The sequence below is a fragment of the Archocentrus centrarchus genome, unplaced genomic scaffold, assembly GCF_007364275.1.
Source record: "Archocentrus centrarchus isolate MPI-CPG fArcCen1 unplaced genomic scaffold, fArcCen1 scaffold_71_ctg1, whole genome shotgun sequence".
In the NCBI taxonomy this organism is placed as follows: domain Eukaryota; kingdom Metazoa; phylum Chordata; class Actinopteri; order Cichliformes; family Cichlidae; genus Archocentrus; species Archocentrus centrarchus.
In genome coordinates this window covers 5,533-23,274 of record NW_022060286.1, presented here as the reverse complement: position 1 = coordinate 23,274, position 17,742 = coordinate 5,533, and the positions used below count along the sequence as shown (strand labels likewise).

Below are 17,742 nucleotides of genomic sequence, written 5' to 3'. Positions count from 1 at the left end.
TGCTTTGGAAAAATACGAAGTAGAATTCATCATACTAAAGCTTTTATCAAAGCTTCTGCCACCTCTGGTGGCTTGGCAGGTGGTCAGTGGTTGAGGTGACAGGACACCTCTGGTGGCTTGGCTGGGGGCTGATGTCGATGATGGTGACAGGACCACTCTGGCACCAGTGGCATCAGAACCTTGGACTTAGGCAGAGATTTGGGATCCTCAGGTGGAGTCAGTTCAGACAGTTCGGGACCCTCTTGCTTGAGTTCAGGTTCTGGTAGCTCAGGGTCCTCGGGCTCAGGTGGAGTGGGACTCTCAGATGACTCCAGATGGATGGGCGACTCATGGCAAAAATGTTTGAGAAGACTCAGGTGCTTTGAATGACTCAGGTGACTGAAAACTCCAATGATTCAGGTTCCTCTGGCTGCCCTTAATGTCAGGTGACTGGAGCTGCTTCGCTGGCTCTGGCAGCTCAGGATGCACAGGCTGGGGTTGTGATGTACATGTGTCTATTTCCTCCAATAACTGGGGCTGCTTTGCTCTTTCCAGAGGCTGAAGTGGTGGCTAGGACCTGGACATCAGTAATAGGCTGAGCTCTCACTACCCATGCCCTGCACCTTTGGGACTGAGCTCTCACCACAGGTGCAGGGACAGGCTGGATGTTGACCACCCCCACCCAAGGAACAGGAATGGGTGTAGGAACAGGCTGAGGTCTCAGTACTCCCACCCAAGGAACAGGAACAGGTGCAGGGACAGGCTGGATGTTGACCACCCCACTCGAGGAACAGGAATGGGTGAAGGGATACGCTAGGCCTGAACCACCCCTACCCTGGGAACAGGAACGGATGGAGGGACAGGCTGGACATCGATCACCCCCACCTGAGGAGCAGGTCTGGGTGGAGGGCAAACATGCTCAGGGGAAGCTTAAGGTGAAGCAACAGTCTTCAGGCAGAGTCACTCAGATCCATAGCACTCAATCACAACACAGTCCCACTCTGGACAAACTGTCTCTTGTCGCAGTGAGGAACACTAATGGTGGAAGCCTCACTTCCTCCGGGAATAGGACAAAAACAAATCCAGAGCAACTGATGCCTCCAACGGATCTAACAGCAGCACTAAGGCTGAAGAGCTGGGTGATGTGGTGATTGTATAACCTGGGAAGCGGGTGAAAGACTCCAACAAAGTTAGACCACCAGGCTCAGGTGGCTGATCTCCCTTCCACCACCAAGATCCACATTTCCTCAGGTGAGGTCTAGCTCATGATGAGGAAGAGGAACTGCCTAGCAGAGATTCAGGTGAGTGAGCAGCCAGCAAAAAGTGGAACATGCCCATTCTGATCTCCAGGGATTGAGCAGAGGAGATGCAGCTGCCAAGCTGTGCAGCTGCTGGTGCAAGGCTTCAGCATGAAGCTGAAGCTGCTGGAGCGGAGAGCGGTAATGCCAAGACCATTCTACCTCAGTCTTCCCAAGGCCAGATGAGTTTCGCTCAAAAGTCATGGCTTCTGCCTCAGTGTCTCTTTCAAAAAGGTGTGACTGGCCTGCCGCTACTCACGCAGGCATGAGCCTGTGGGGGTCCATATTTTGGACATGTCATATGTGGCAGACAGGTTTAGGACCCCGATGCATATTGTAACACAGGACTGAGCTCAAAACACACAACCTTTTTTGCTGGTTTACATGCAAAATGTAAACTAGGCTGGTCAGGAGCCAGGAATACACTAACTAGAAGAGACTTGGGAAGCATAGGGAGCCTAAGACAGCAGAACTGAGAGACAGACAATAGATCCACAAGAGGTAACGAGAGGAGAGTGCAAACAGCCAGGAAGAACAGGTGAGCTGAGACACACTAACGAGACAAGGGGAAGCAAAACTAAATATGAAGCACACACGATAAAGAGACTAACAAAACAAAGATGGAGACTTGACAAGACATGGGAGACATACAGGAGTTGAACAATTAAACTGAAACACCTGTCATTTTAGTGTGGGAGGTTTTATGGCTAAATTGGACCAGCCTGGTGGCCAATCTTCATTAATTGCACATTGCACCAGTAAGAGCAGAGTGTGAAGGTCCAATTAGCAGGGTAAGAGCACAGTTTTGCTCAAAATATTGCAATGCACACAACATTATGGGTGACATACCAGAGTTCAAAAGAGGACAAATTGTTGGTGCACGTCTTGCTGGTGCATCTGTGACCAAGACAGCAAGTCTTTGCGATGTATCAAGAGCCACGGTATCCAGGGTAATGTCAGCATACCACCAAGAAGGACGAACCACATCCAACAGGATTAACTGTGGACGCAAGAGGAAGCTGTCTGAAAGGGATGTTCAGGTGCTAACCCGGATTGTATTCAAAAAACATAAAACCACGACTGCCCAAATCACGGCAGAATTAAATGTGCACCTCAACTCTCCTGTTTCCGCCAAAACTGTCTGTCAGGAGCTCCACAGGGTCAATATACATGGCCGGGCTGCTGCTGCCAAACCTTTGGTCACTCGTGCCAATGCCAAACGTCGGTTTCAGTGGTGCAAGGAGCGCAAATCTTGGGCTGTGGACAATGTGAAGCATGTATTGTTCTCTGATGAGTCCACCTTTACTGTTTTCCCCACATCTGGGAGAATTACGGTGTGGAGAAGCCCCAAAGAAGCGTACCACCCTGACTGTTGCATGCCCCGAGTGAAGCATGGGGGTGGATCAGTGATGGTTTGGGCTGCCATATCATGGCATTCCCTTGGCCCAATACTTGTTCTAGATGGGCGCATCATTCCCAAGGACTACCGAACCATTCTGGAGGACCATGTGCATCCAGTGGTTCAAACATTGTATCCTGAAGGCGATGCCATGTATCAGGATGACAATGCACCAATACACACAGCAAGACTGGTGAAAGATTGGTTTGATGAACATGAAAGTGAAGCTGAACATCTCCCATGGCCTGCACAGTCACCACATCTAAATATTATTGAGCCACTTTGGGGTGTTTTGGAGGAGCGAGTCAGGACACGTTTTCCTCCACCAGCATCACGTCGTGACCTGGCCACTATCCTGCAAGAAGAATGGCTTAAAATTCCTCAGACCACTGTGTATATGTCATTCCCAAGATGAATTGACGCTGTATTGGCCGCAAAAGGAGGCCCTACACCATACTAATAAATTATTGTGGTCTAAAACCAGGTATTTCAGTTTCATTGTCCAACCCCTGTAGGGAAGGCAGGGCAAACTGAAACAAGGAAAACAATAAACACAGTAACAAGAAAACACATACTCAAAATTGAAACTCCAAAACTTACAGTAAGCTGCAATAAACTAGTTAAACTGTGAAGAAATTTAACTATAACAGACTTCAAAGATCAAAAACCTCTGGGCCACAAGCCCAGGACCATGACAGCTTCTGCTTTTTCCATTATTCAGTTTGGACAATAAACCCTGAACAAGGGCGCCACAACCTGAAAAAATTGTTCACCTTCAAAAGTAAAATTTGCACAATTAGAAATGAATTAATAGCAATAATGATGTGTTAGTCTTATATAGCGCTTTTCTAGACAGATTTATTATATAAAGCTGCATTTATTTTCTTCTTTACAGAATGAGTAGAAAAGCCCAGACACAAATGGACGTAGGAGAAGTGAATGCGGTTGAGAAACACCTGATGAAGTTCATCAGAACATTCACGGTTCCAGGCAAGAGCGACTGCATGGGTTTTTACAAGCGGAAACACTGGTGTTAAAGGATCGAACATTGGCAGATGTCAAAAACTATGGCAGAAACAGGATCACTACCCTAAAAAGACAGACAAGCCTTTAAGTAAGGACTTTGCTATCTCTGCTGTCTCCCATGTTCATAGTATTAATGTTCTAAACTAAGTTCAGTTAAGCATCACAATGATTTAATGTTTAAAACAAAGTTTATTTAAGTTATTACATCATAAATGTTCAAATTGTTTTGGCTTACAGGCTTCTTTTGTCTTTGTCTCAGTTTATTTTGTAGTTTGTTTGTTTTGCCTTTTTGTCAATAAAAGACAATTGAGGCTGCAACAAAGATCATTCTCCTCAAACCTTATTCCCAGTGTATCTGCATGTATGTCACCTTCTTTTTGGGGGCTAATATTTACTTGTCACAATAGATTAAACTGTCATCACATTTTGTATATATTCAGTTAGTTCAGTTAAAAATGATATCAGGTATATTTGTCCCCTCCAGTTCAAATAATTCCTCTTTGGGGAGGTAAGACCAAGCTCAAGGTATTGATTCTCTGAATTGCAAAGTATAAGACCCCAAAGATGAGTTCTGTCAGATTTGTGTATGACCCCAGTCCCCTAAGGTTTCTTAAATATCATATGTCCCCAATCTCTGGGTGAAAAATCAGACTAGACAAAACAAGCTCTAATCAAAAAACTAGTGTGACTTTTGTTATTGTCACATTCATTTACATGGGGTAAAGTTGTCAGTTTCTCTCTAAAACATGTAGAAATAGGTGCATCCCCAAAGGTGGGGTGTTGTGTCAGGTGGCCCCAAAGGTGGCCAAAGTACTGTGGGATATCTATGTGCATGTCACTCTTGCTGTGGTTCTAATACCTCTGAAAGAGTCCACAGACTTTGACATTGGTTATTTCATCAGTCTTATTCAAAAGTAAAGTAAATTTTTCATATCGTTATATTTCGTCATTTTAATGTAATATTTTTTCATAAAATACTGTTGACTATTTATTAAATAAAGTTCAGTTAGTCAAAGCAAACCTGACCTGTGATGAAATGTCAAAAAAAATTTAGTTGAGTTTAGCGTTGTGTTTTCCCATTTTAAGAATACATGCCCAAAAAAACTAGAGTTGCAAACTTTCTTTCTTTTACATATTTTATTTTGCCTTTAGTATAAACAAAAGGTGGACCTTTTACTTTAAAGGCAAACTGTCTTTTTCTGGTCTGCGTCTCAGTGAAAATAGGAACTATCCCCAAACCTGGCATTTCTCCTTATACAATTTCAACAGCTGCAAATGAATTTCACTTCATACATGGACCATAGAGCTTACAGTTTACAACATGTGGCTCCATCATAAAGCTACTTGTTATGCCTTCTTGTTCAAAATATAGTCTCTTGTACAGCTTTATTCTCCAAATTGGACTAGCCCTTTTTGAAATTTGAAAATGAGGAACTCCCTTCTAGAGTCCACTGTCATTCTTACAAAACATCTAAATGTTTGGCTACCTGTTTGTAATGTCAAAGAAACTTCTATTGTGTTCACTAAAAAAATTCTGACACAAGAATTTTGTTTCTAGGTGGGTTACAGGATTTCTCAGGTTAACTACAGTGTTTAGACATTATTATTATTGTTATTATTACTATTATACATAATACAGTTATTTCCTGCAACTTTAAACTATACAGTAAATGTACTTTCAGTGCTGAGAATTTAAATAATTAAGTTCATAATTAAATTTTTTTCTCTTGCTTTACTCACCAGAAAATATGATCTTGGTCTTCAGACGAGACAGCTCAGGTAGAATGTGAGCAGTCTTGGGAATCGTCCCCAATATCACAAGTCTCAGTTCACTCTTTTATCATGCAGAGAAGACCTGCCTCTTAGGGGTTGGACTGTAATGAGAGATCAGAGAACCAAGACATGAGTTTCGTGGGCAGGCACACTGGAACAAACTTCACTCTATACAAAAAAAATAAATAAATAATTAAGTCAAAGGAGTTATAATGGATATGATTTCCAATACCAAACTAATGAAGGGGTGACAGTGTTAAAGGTACTTCTACATTTATTTACTTATTTATTGAACTTATAAAAGATGTTCACATTCAGTCTCTTTTGAAATTTTATAATATTCCCAAATTTCTCAATTACATATGGATCATGATAACTTGTAATTGTCATTGTTCACATCAAACATTAAGTGAACATTACCATACAAATACAAACTACAAGCAACTGGATAAAATGAAAAAGGAGATGGCTTGAAGGAAAGCTACTGAAATCATAGGTCTTTCTGGTAAACTGTAAAAACGAAACTTACTTGATTCCCAGAACTGACTGCTTTTCTGTGTTGACATATGGTCTGGAAGTCATTACAGGGCTGAATAAACCCAGTGTTCTGTGTTTTTTTGTTTTTTTAACATCTTGTATGTTTACTTATATTAGTAAATACACTGTATTCATCAGGATTTCTGAAAGAATTATACAGTGTGGGAAAAGATTATTTGATCTGCTGAATTTGTAAGTTTGCTCACTTCCAAAGAAATTAAGTCTCTAATTACCATGGTAGATTAGTTTTCATGATGAGAGACAGAATATCAACCAAAAATGCAGAGTCCAGGAGTCCAGGCTGTCCCTGTATCCATTCTTGTGGTAAACTGTGGTAAACAAGACTCCCTGCTTTATTACTGGTATCTAGGGCAGCTACAAACCCAGGAGTTTTTATCTGTGCATCTGACTTAGACACACACGCAAACTCTTCTTGTACATCACTGAAAAAAGGGCTCTGTTTATAATGAAAATAGAAAACTGGAATATTTAATTAAACTTTCTGAAACTGTATTTGTTTAGTTAAATTAATTGAAAAAGCATAGTTACATTCATGGATGAAATGTAGTGTTGAGTCTGTCATTTTCAGCATCTACATGGATGTTAAAATCACCCACTACTATAATTATTTTATCTGAACAGAGCACTAAATCAGATAAGTCTAAGACAGAAACTCTGAGTCAGGGCCAGGTGGATGATGGATATAACAAATAAAACAGGTTTTTGAATTTTCCAATTACGCTGGACAAGGCTAAGAGTCAGAGTTTTGATGTTTACATCATCAAGGGCCGTACCTACCCACAGCACACACTGTTCACACTCCTGCCGTCTGGCAGACGTTACAGGAGTGTAAAAGCAAGAACAACCAGACTAAAAAACAGTTTCTATCCACAGGCCATCAGGCTACTGAACCACTGACTGATTATCAAACTGTGATTACCTGCTTTTCTTTTCATCTGTATATATAATATATATCTGTATATATTGCACTTGCTTTATTATTTATTTATTTTTATTTTCTACTTTTGCTTTCCTAATATACTAGTTCTTAAATTTTATTTTAACTTAGTTGCTTATTTCAATTGTTTGTAAGGCAGTCGCAAGTAAGAATTTCATTGCTCAGCATAACCACAGTGTTTTGCAGTGTACATGACAATAAACTTCTTGAATCTTGAATGGACTTCTGGAATGGTGGAGAGACAAGTTCGCCATCGCCCAGCGGGTCTGACCCCCTTAGGACTTAATAAGTATATACTGTCATAGCAGGTTCTGTGTCAGGCAGGATTGGATCCAATTGCAAGACTCCGTAGACTGGCATGACTTAAAAGGAGATTATTGAGGCGAGACCAGAACACAAAATCCTCTTGGGTGCATGGCAAGGTTCATAATCCACAAAGAGATGAGACAAGGGCACACAGACACTCCACCAAGACATCAACAATGACGCGACAACAAGCAGAGAAAACACAGGACTTACATACACCAGGGAATAATGAGGGAAGTGGCAACAGCAGGGAACACAGGTGAACTGAACACAACACACAGGGACCAGATAACTATTAAAATAAAACAGGAAGTGAGACAAGGGAACAAAGATGCAGACTTGACACAGAACACAAGGAACTAGAAAAATCAAAACATAACCAAACCAATGGCCACAATAAAAACACAACCGGACCAGGGTGGGAGACGGGGGACCAGGAAGGAGGGCCTGAGACTAAAAACAAAACAAGACCAGGCACCCCAAACCATGGCGGGCGGAGGAGGCCAGTACGGAGGGCATGAGGCAAAGAAAACAAAAAGAGATACACATTCCTAAAAAGTCATGGCTTCTGCCTCACTGTCTCTTTCAAAAAGGTGTGACTGGCCTGCCGCTACTCACGCAGGCGTGAGCCTGTGGGGGTCCATATTTTGGACATGTCATATGTGGCAGACAGGTTTAGGACCCCGATGCATATTGTAACACAGGACTGAGCTCAAAACACACAACCTTTTTGCTGGTTTACGCAGGGAAGACATGCAAAATCTAAACTAGGCTGGTCAGGAGCCAGGAATACACTAACTAGAAGAGACTTGGGAAGCATAGGGAGCCTAAGACAGCAGAACTGAGAGACAGACAATAGATCCACAAGAGGTAACGAGAGGAGAGTGCAAACAGCCAGGAAGAACAGGTGAGCTGAGACACACTAACGAGACAAGGGGAAGCAAAACTAAATATGAAGCACACACGATAAAGAGACTAACAAAACAAAGATGGAGACTTGACAAGACATGGGAGACATACAGGAGTTGAACAATTAAACTGAAACACCTGTCATTTTAGTGTGGGAGGTTTTATGGCTAAATTGGACCAGCCTGGTGGCCAATCTTCATTAATTGCACATTGCACCAGTAAGAGCAGAGTGTGAAGGTCCAATTAGCAGGGTAAGAGCACAGTTTTGCTCAAAATATTGCAATGCACACAACATTATGGGTGACATACCAGAGTTCAAAAGAGGACAAATTGTTGGTGCACGTCTTGCTGGTGCATCTGTGACCAAGACAGCAAGTCTTTGCGATGTATCAAGAGCCACGGTATCCAGGGTAATGTCAGCATACCACCAAGAAGGACGAACCACATCCAACAGGATTAACTGTGGACGCAAGAGGAAGCTGTCTGAAAGGGATGTTCAGGTGCTAACCCGGATTGTATCCAAAAAACATAAAACCACGGCTGCCCAAATCACGGCAGAATTAAATGTGCACCTCAACTCTCCTGTTTCCGCCAAAACTGTCTGTCAGGAGCTCCACAGGGTCAATATACATGGCCGGGCTGCTGCTGCCAAACCTTTGGTCACTCGTGCCAATGCCAAATGTCGGTTTCAGTGGTGCAAGGAGCGCAAATCTTGGGCTGTGGACAATGTGAAGCATGTATTGTTCTCTGATGAGTCCACCTTTACTGTTTTCCCCACATCTGGGAGAATTACGGTGTGGAGAAGCCCCAAAGAAGCGTACCACCCTGACTGTTGCATGCCCCGAGTGAAGCATGGGGGTGGATCAGTGATGGTTTGGGCTGCCATATCATGGCATTCCCTTGGCCCAATACTTGTTCTAGATGGGCGCGTCACTCCCAAGGACTACCGAACCATTCTGGAGGACCATGTGCATCCAGTGGTTCAAACATTGTATCCTGAAGGCGATGCCGTGTATCAGGATGACAATGCACCAATACACACAGCAAGACTGGTGAAAGATTGGTTTGATGAACATGAAAGTGAAGCTGAACATCTCCCATGGCCTGCACAGTCACCACATCTAAATATTATTGAGCCACTTTGGGGTGTTTTGGAGGAGCGAGTCAGGACACGTTTTCCTCCACCAGCATCACGTCGTGACCTGGCCACTATCCTGCAAGAAGAATGGCTTAAAATTCCTCAGACCACTGTGTATATGTCATTCCCAAGATGAATTGACGCTGTATTGGCCGCAAAAGGAGGCCCTACACCATACTAATAAATTATTGTGGTCTAAAACCAGGTATTTCAGTTTCATTGTCCAACCCCTGTAGGGAAGGCAGGGCAAACTGAAACAAGGAAAACAATAAACACAGTAACAAGAAAACACATACTCAAAATTGAAACTCCAAAACTTACAGTAAGCTGCAATAAACTAGTTAAACTGTGAAGAAATTTAACTATAACAGACTTCAAAGATCAAAAACCTCTGGGCCACAAGCCCAGGACCATGACAGCTTCTGCTTTTTCCATTATTCAGTTTGGACAATAAACCCTGAACAAGGGCGACACAACCTGAAAAAATTGTTCACCTTCAAAAGTAAAATTTGCACAATTAGAAATGAATTAATAGCAATAATGATGTGTTAGTCTTATATAGCGCTTTTCTAGACAGATTTATTATATAAAGCTGCATTTATTTTCTTCTTTACAGAATGAGTAGAAAAGCCCAGACACAAATGGACGTAGGAGAAGTGAATGCGGTTGAGAAACACCTGATGAAGTTCATCAGAACATTCACGGTTCCAGGCAAGAGCGACTGCATGGGTTTTTACAAGCGGAAACACTGGTGTTAAAGGATCGAACATTGGCAGATGTCAAAAACTATGGCAGAAACAGGATCACTACCCTAAAAGACAGACAAGCCTTTAAGTAAGGACTTTGCTATTTCTGCTGTCTCCCATGTTCATAGTATTAATGTTCTAAACTAAGTTCAGTTAAGCATCACAATGATTTAATGTTTAAAACAAAGTTTATTTAAGTTATTACATCATAAATGTTCAAATTGTTTTGGCTTACAGGCTTCTTTTGTCTTTGTCTCAGTTTATTTTGTAGTTTGTTTGTTTTGCCTTTTTGTCAATAAAAGACAATTGAGGCTGCAACAAAGATCATTCTCCTCAAACCTTATTCCCAGTGTATCTGCATGTATGTCACCTTCTTTTTGGGGGCTAATATTTACTTGTCACAATAGATTAAACTGTCATCACATTTTGTATATATTCAGTTAGTTCAGTTAAAAATGATATCAGGTATATTTGTCCCCTCCAGTTCAAATAATTCCTCTTTGGGGAGGTAAGACCAAGCTCAAGGTATTGATTCTCTGAATTGCAAAGTATAAGACCCCAAAGATGAGTTCTGTCAGATTTGTGTATGACCCCAGTCCCCTAAGGTTTCTTAAATATCATATGTCCCCAATCTCTGGGTGAAAAATCAGACTAGACAAAACAAGCTCTAATCAAAAAACTAGTGTGACTTTTGTAATTGTCACATTCATTTACATGGGGTAAAGTTGTCAGTTTCTCTCTAAAACATGTAGAAATAGGTGCATCCCCAAAGGTGGGGTGTTGTGTCAGGTGGCCCCAAAGGTGGCCAAAGTACTGTGGGATATCTATGTGCATGTCACTCTTGCTGTGGTTCTAATACCTCTGAAAGAGTCCACAGACTTTGACATTGGTTATTTCATCAGTCTTATTCAAAAGTAAAGTAAATTTTTCATATCGTTATATTTCGTCATTTTAATGTAATATTTTTTTCATAAAATACTGTTGACTATTTATTAAATAAAGTTCAGTTAGTCAAAGCAAACCTGACCTGTGATGAAATGTCAAAAAAAATTTAGTTGAGTTTAGCGTTGTGTTTTCCCATTTTAAGAATACATGCCCAAAAAAACTAGAGTTGCAAACTTTCTTTCTTTTACATATTTTATTTTGCCTTTAGTATAAACAAAAGGTGGACCTTTTACTTTAAAGGCAAACTGTCTTTTTCTGGTCTGCGTCTCAGTGAAAATAGGAACTATCCCCAAACCTGGCATTTCTCCTTATACAATTTCAACAGCTGCAAATGAATTTCACTTCATACATGGACCATAGAGCTTACAGTTTACAACATGTGGCTCCATCATAAAGCTACTTGTTATGCCTTCTTGTTCAAAATATAGTCTCTTGTACAGCTTTATTCTCCAAATTGGACTAGCCCTTTTTGAAATTTGAAAATGAGGAACTCCCTTCTAGAGTCCACTGTCATTCTTACAAAACATCTAAATGTTTGGCTACCTGTTTGTAATGTCAAAGAAACTTCTATTGTGTTCACTAAAAAAATTCTGACACAAGAATTTTGTTTCTAGGTGGGTTACAGGATTTCTCAGGTTAACTACAGTGTTTAGACATTATTATTATTGTTATTATTACTATTATACATAATACAGTTATTTCCTGCAACTTTAAACTATACAGTAAATGTACTTTCAGTGCTGAGAATTTAAATAATTAAGTTCATAATTAAATTTTTTTCTCTTGCTTTACTCACCAGAAAATATGATCTTGGTCTTCAGACGAGACAGCTCAGGTAGAATGTGAGCAGTCTTGGGAATCGTCCCCAATATCACAAGTCTCAGTTCACTCTTTTATCATGCAGAGAAGACCTGCCTCTTAGGGGTTGGACTGTAATGAGAGATCAGAGAACCAAGACATGAGTTTCGTGGGCAGGCACACTGGAACAAACTTCACTCTATACAAAAAAAATAAATAAATAATTAAGTCAAAGGAGTTATAATGGATATGATTTCCAATACCAAACTAATGAAGGGGTGACAGTGTTAAAGGTACTTCTACATTTATTTACTTATTTATTGAACTTATAAAAGATGTTCACATTCAGTCTCTTTTGAAATTTTATAATATTCCCAAATTTCTCAATTACATATGGATCATGATAACTTGTAATTGTCATTGTTCACATCAAACATTAAGTGAACATTACCATACAAATACAAACTACAAGCAACTGGATAAAATGAAAAAGGAGATGGCTTGAAGGAAAGCTACTGAAATCATAGGTCTTTCTGGTAAACTGTAAAAACGAAACTTACTTGATTCCCAGAACTGACTGCTTTTCTGTGTTGACATATGGTCTGGAAGTCATTACAGGGCTGAATAAACCCAGTGTTCTGTGTTCTTTTGTTTTTTTAACATCTTGTATGTTTACTTATATTAGTAAATACACTGTATTCATCAGGATTTCTGAAAGAATTATACAGTGTGGGAAAAGATTATTTGATCTGCTGAATTTGTAAGTTTGCTCACTTCCAAAGAAATTAAGTCTCTAATTACCATGGTAGATTAGTTTTCATGATGAGAGACAGAATATCAACCAAAAATACAGAGTCCAGGAGTCCAGGCTGTCCCTGTATCCATTCTTGTGGTAAACTGTGGTAAACAAGACTCCCTGCTTTATTACTGGTATCTAGGGCAGCTACAAACCCAGGAGTTTTTATCTGTGCATCTGACTTAGACACACACGCAAACTCTTCTTGTACATCACTGAAAAAAGGGCTCTGTTTATAATGAAAATAGAAAACTGGAACATTTAATGAAACTTTCTGAAACTGTATTTGTTTAGTTAAATTAATTGAAAAAGCATAGTTACATTCATGGATGAAATGTAGTGTTGAGTCTGTCATTTTCAGCATCTACATGGATGTTAAAATCACCCACTACTATAATTATTTTATCTGAACAGAGCACTAAATCAGATAAGTCTAAGACAGAAACTCTGAGTCAGGGCCAGGTGGATGATGGATATAACAAATAAAACAGGTTTTTGAATTTTCCAATTACGGTGGACAAGGCTAAGAGTCAGAGTTTTGATGTTTACATCATCAAGGGCCGTACCTACCCACAGCACACACTGTTCACACTCCTGCCGTCTGGCAGACGTTACAGGAGTGTAAAAGCAAGAACAACCAGACTAAAAAACAGTTTCTATCCACAGGCCATCAGGCTACTGAACCACTGACTGATTATCAAACTGTGATTACCTGCTTTTCTTTTCATCTGTATATATAATATATATCTGTATATATTGCACTTGCTTTATTATTTATTTATTTTTATTTTCTACTTTTGCTTTCCTAATATACTAGTTCTTAAATTTTATTTTAACTTAGTTGCTTATTTCAATTGTTTGTAAGGCAGTCGCAAGTAAGAATTTCATTGCTCAGCATAACCACAGTGTTTTGCAGTGTACATGACAATAAACTTCTTGAATCTTGAATGGACTTCTGGAATGGTGGAGAGACAAGTTCGCCATCGCCCAGCGGGTCTGACCCCCTTAGGACTTAATAAGTATATACTGTCATAGCAGGTTCTGTGTCAGGCAGGATTGGATCCAATTGCAAGACTCCGTAGACTGGCATGACTTAAAAGGAGATTATTGAGGCGAGACCAGAACACAAAATCCTCTTGGGTGCATGGCAAGGTTCATAATCCACAAAGAGATGAGACAAGGGCACACAGACACTCCACCAAGACATCAACAATGACGCGACAACAAGCAGAGAAAACACAGGACTTACATACACCAGGGAATAATGAGGGAAGTGGCAACAGCAGGGAACACAGGTGAACTGAACACAACACACAGGGACCAGATAACTATTAAAATAAAACAGGAAGTGAGACAAGGGAACAAAGATGCAGACTTGACACAGAACACAAGGAACTAGAAAAATCAAAACATAACCAAACCAATGGCCACAATAAAAACACAACCGACCAGGGTGGGAGACGGGGGACCAGGAAGGAGGGCCTGAGACTAAAAACAAAACAAGACCAGGCACCCCAAACCATGGCGGGCGGAGGAGGCCAGTACGGAGGGCATGAGGCAAAGAAAACAAAAAGAGATACACATTCCTAAAAAGTCATGGCTTCTGCCTCACTGTCTCTTTCAAAAAGGTGTGACTGGCCTGCCGCTACTCACGCAGGCGTGAGCCTGTGGGGGTCCATATTTTGGACATGTCATATGTGGCAGACAGGTTTAGGACCCCGATGCATATTGTAACACAGGACTGAGCTCAAAACACACAACCTTTTTTGCTGGTTACGCAGGGAAGACATGCAAAATCTAAACTAGGCTGGTCAGGAGCCAGGAATACACTAACTAGAAGAGACTTGGGAAGCATAGGGAGCCTAAGACAGCAGAACTGAGAGACAGACAATAGATCCACAAGAGGTAACGAGAGGAGAGTGCAAACAGCCAGGAAGAACAGGTGAGCTGAGACACACTAACGAGACAAGGGGAAGCAAAACTAAATATGAAGCACACACGATAAAGAGACTAACAAAACAAAGATGGAGACTTGACAAGACATGGGAGACATACAGGAGTTGAACAATTAAACTGAAACACCTGTCATTTTAGTGTGGGAGGTTTTATGGCTAAATTGGACCAGCCTGGTGGCCAATCTTCATTAATTGCACATTGCACCAGTAAGAGCAGAGTGTGAAGGTCCAATTAGCAGGGTAAGAGCACAGTTTTGCTCAAAATATTGCAATGCACACAACATTATGGGTGACATACCAGAGTTCAAAAGAGGACAAATTGTTGGTGCACGTCTTGCTGGTGCATCTGTGACCAAGACAGCAAGTCTTTGCGATGTATCAAGAGCCACGGTATCCAGGGTAATGTCAGCATACCACCAAGAAGGACGAACCACATCCAACAGGATTAACTGTGGACGCAAGAGGAAGCTGTCTGAAAGGGATGTTCAGGTGCTAACCCGGATTGTATCCAAAAACATAAAACCACGGCTGCCCAAATCACGGCAGAATTAAATGTGCACCTCAACTCTCCTGTTTCCGCCAAAACTGTCTGTCAGGAGCTCCACAGGGTCAATATACATGGCCGGGCTGCTGCTGCCAAACCTTTGGTCACTCGTGCCAATGCCAAACGTCGGTTTCAGTGGTGCAAGGAGCGCAAATCTTGGGCTGTGGACAATGTGAAGCATGTATTGTTCTCTGATGAGTCCACCTTTACTGTTTTCCCCACATCTGGGAGAATTACGGTGTGGAGAAGCCCCAAAGAAGCGTACCACCCTGACTGTTGCATGCCCCGAGTGAAGCATGGGGGTGGATCAGTGATGGTTTGGGCTGCCATATCATGGCATTCCCTTGGCCCAATACTTGTTCTAGATGGGCGCGTCACTCCCAAGGACTACCGAACCATTCTGGAGGACCATGTGCATCCAATGGTTCAAACATTGTATCCTGAAGGCGGTGCCGTGTATCAGGATGACAATGCACCAATACACACAGCAAGACTGGTGAAAGATTGGTTTGATGAACATGAAAGTGAAGCTGAACATCTCCCATGGCCTGCACAGTCACCACATCTAAATATTATTGAGCCACTTTGGGGTGTTTTGGAGGAGCGAGTCAGGACACGTTTTCCTCCACCAGCATCACGTCGTGACCTGGCCACTATCCTGCAAGAAGAATGGCTTAAAATTCCTCAGACCACTGTGTATATGTCATTCCCAAGATGAATTGACGCTGTATTGGCCGCAAAAGGAGGCCCTACACCATACTAATAAATTATTGTGGTCTAAAACCAGGTATTTCAGTTTCATTGTCCAACCCCTGTAGGGAAGGCAGGGCAAACTGAAACAAGGAAAACAATAAACACAGTAACAAGAAAACACATACTCAAAATTGAAACTCCAAAACTTACAGTAAGCTGCAATAAACTAGTTAAACTGTGAAGAAATTTAACTATAACAGACTTCAAAGATCAAAAACCTCTGGGCCACAAGCCCAGGACCATGACAGCTTCTGCTTTTTCCATTATTCAGTTTGGACAATAAACCCTGAACAAGGGCGACACAACCTGAAAAAATTGTTCACCTTCAAAGGTAAAAGTTGCACAATTAGAAATGAATTAATAGCAATAATGATGTGTTAGTCTTATATAGCGCTTTTCTAGACAGATATATTATATAAAGCTGCATTTATTTTCTTCTTTACAGAATGAGTAGAAAAGCCCAGACACAAATGGACGTAGGAGAAGTGAATGCGGTTGAGAAACACCTGATGAAGTTCATCAGAACATTCACGGTTCCAGGCAAGAGCGACTGCATGGGTTTTTACAAGCGGAAACACTGGTGTTAAAGGATCGAACATTGGCAGATGTCAAAAACTATGGCAGAAACAGGATCACTACCCTAAAAAGACAGACAAGCCTTTAAGTAAGGACTTTGCTATCTCTGCTGTCTCCCATGTTCATAGTAATAATGTTCTAAACTAAGTTCAGTTAAGCATCACAATGATTTAATGTTTAAAACAAAGTTTATTTAAGTTATTACATCATAAATGTTCAAATTGTTTTGGCTTACAGGCTTCTTTTGTCTTGTCTCAGTTTATTTTGTAGTTTGTTTGTTTTGCCTTTTTGTCAATAAAAGACAATTGAGGCTGCAACAAAGATCATTCTCCTCAAACCTTATTCCCAGTGTATCTGCATGTATGTCACCTTCTTTTTGGGGGCTAATATTTACTTGTCACAATAGATTAAACTGTCATCACATTTTGTATATATTCAGTTAGTTCAGTTAAAAATGATATCAGGTATATTTGTCCCCTCCAGTTCAAATAATTCCTCTTTGGGGAGGTAAGACCAAGCTCAAGGTATTGATTCTCTGAATTGCAAAGTATAAGACCCCAAAGATGAGTTCTGTCAGATTTGTGTATGACCCCAGTCCCCTAAGGTTTCTTAAATATCATATGTCCCCAATCTCTGGGTGAAAAATCAGACTAGACAAAACAAGCTCTAATCAAAAAACTAGTGTGACTTTTGTAATTGTCACATTCATTTACATGGGGTAAAGTTGTCAGTTTCTCTCTAAAACATGTAGAAATAGGTGCATCCCCAAAGGTGGGGTGTTGTGTCAGGTGGCCCCAAAGGTGGCCAAAGTACTGTGGGATATCTATGTGCATGTCACTCTTGCTGTGGTTCTAATACCTCTGAAAGAGTCCACAGACTTTGACATTGGTTATTTCATCAGTCTTATTCAAAAGTAAAGTAAATTTTTCATATCGTTATATTTCGTCATTTTAATGTAATATTTTTTTCATAAAATACTGTTGACTATTTATTAAATAAAGTTCAGTTAGTCAAAGCAAACCTGACCTGTGATGAAATGTCAAAAAAAATTTAGTTGAGTTTAGCGTTGTGTTTTCCCATTTTAAGAATACATGCCCAAAAAAACTAGAGTTGCAAACTTCTTTCTTTTACATATTTTATTTTGCCTTTAGTATAAACAAAAGGTGGACCTTTACTTTAAAGGCAAACTGTCTTTTTCTGGTCTGCGTCTCAGTGAAAATAGGAACTATCCCCAAACCTGGCATTTCTCCTTATACAATTTCAACAGCTGCAAATGAATTTCACTTCATACATGGACCATAGAGCT

At 40.7% G+C, this 17,742-nt stretch overlaps 1 long non-coding RNA gene across 1 annotated transcript in view; it reads right to left on the bottom strand.

The window, feature by feature from the left end:
• Positions 1-5,575, bottom strand: part of LOC115777748 (uncharacterized) — a 45,814-nt gene extending 40,239 nt beyond the window's left edge. The window contains exon 1 of the long non-coding RNA XR_004019672.1: positions 5,443-5,575. This is a non-coding gene — a long non-coding RNA (uncharacterized LOC115777748). The remainder of the gene's footprint in view (positions 1-5,442) is intronic.
• Positions 5,576-17,742: the final 12,167 nt, after the last annotated feature.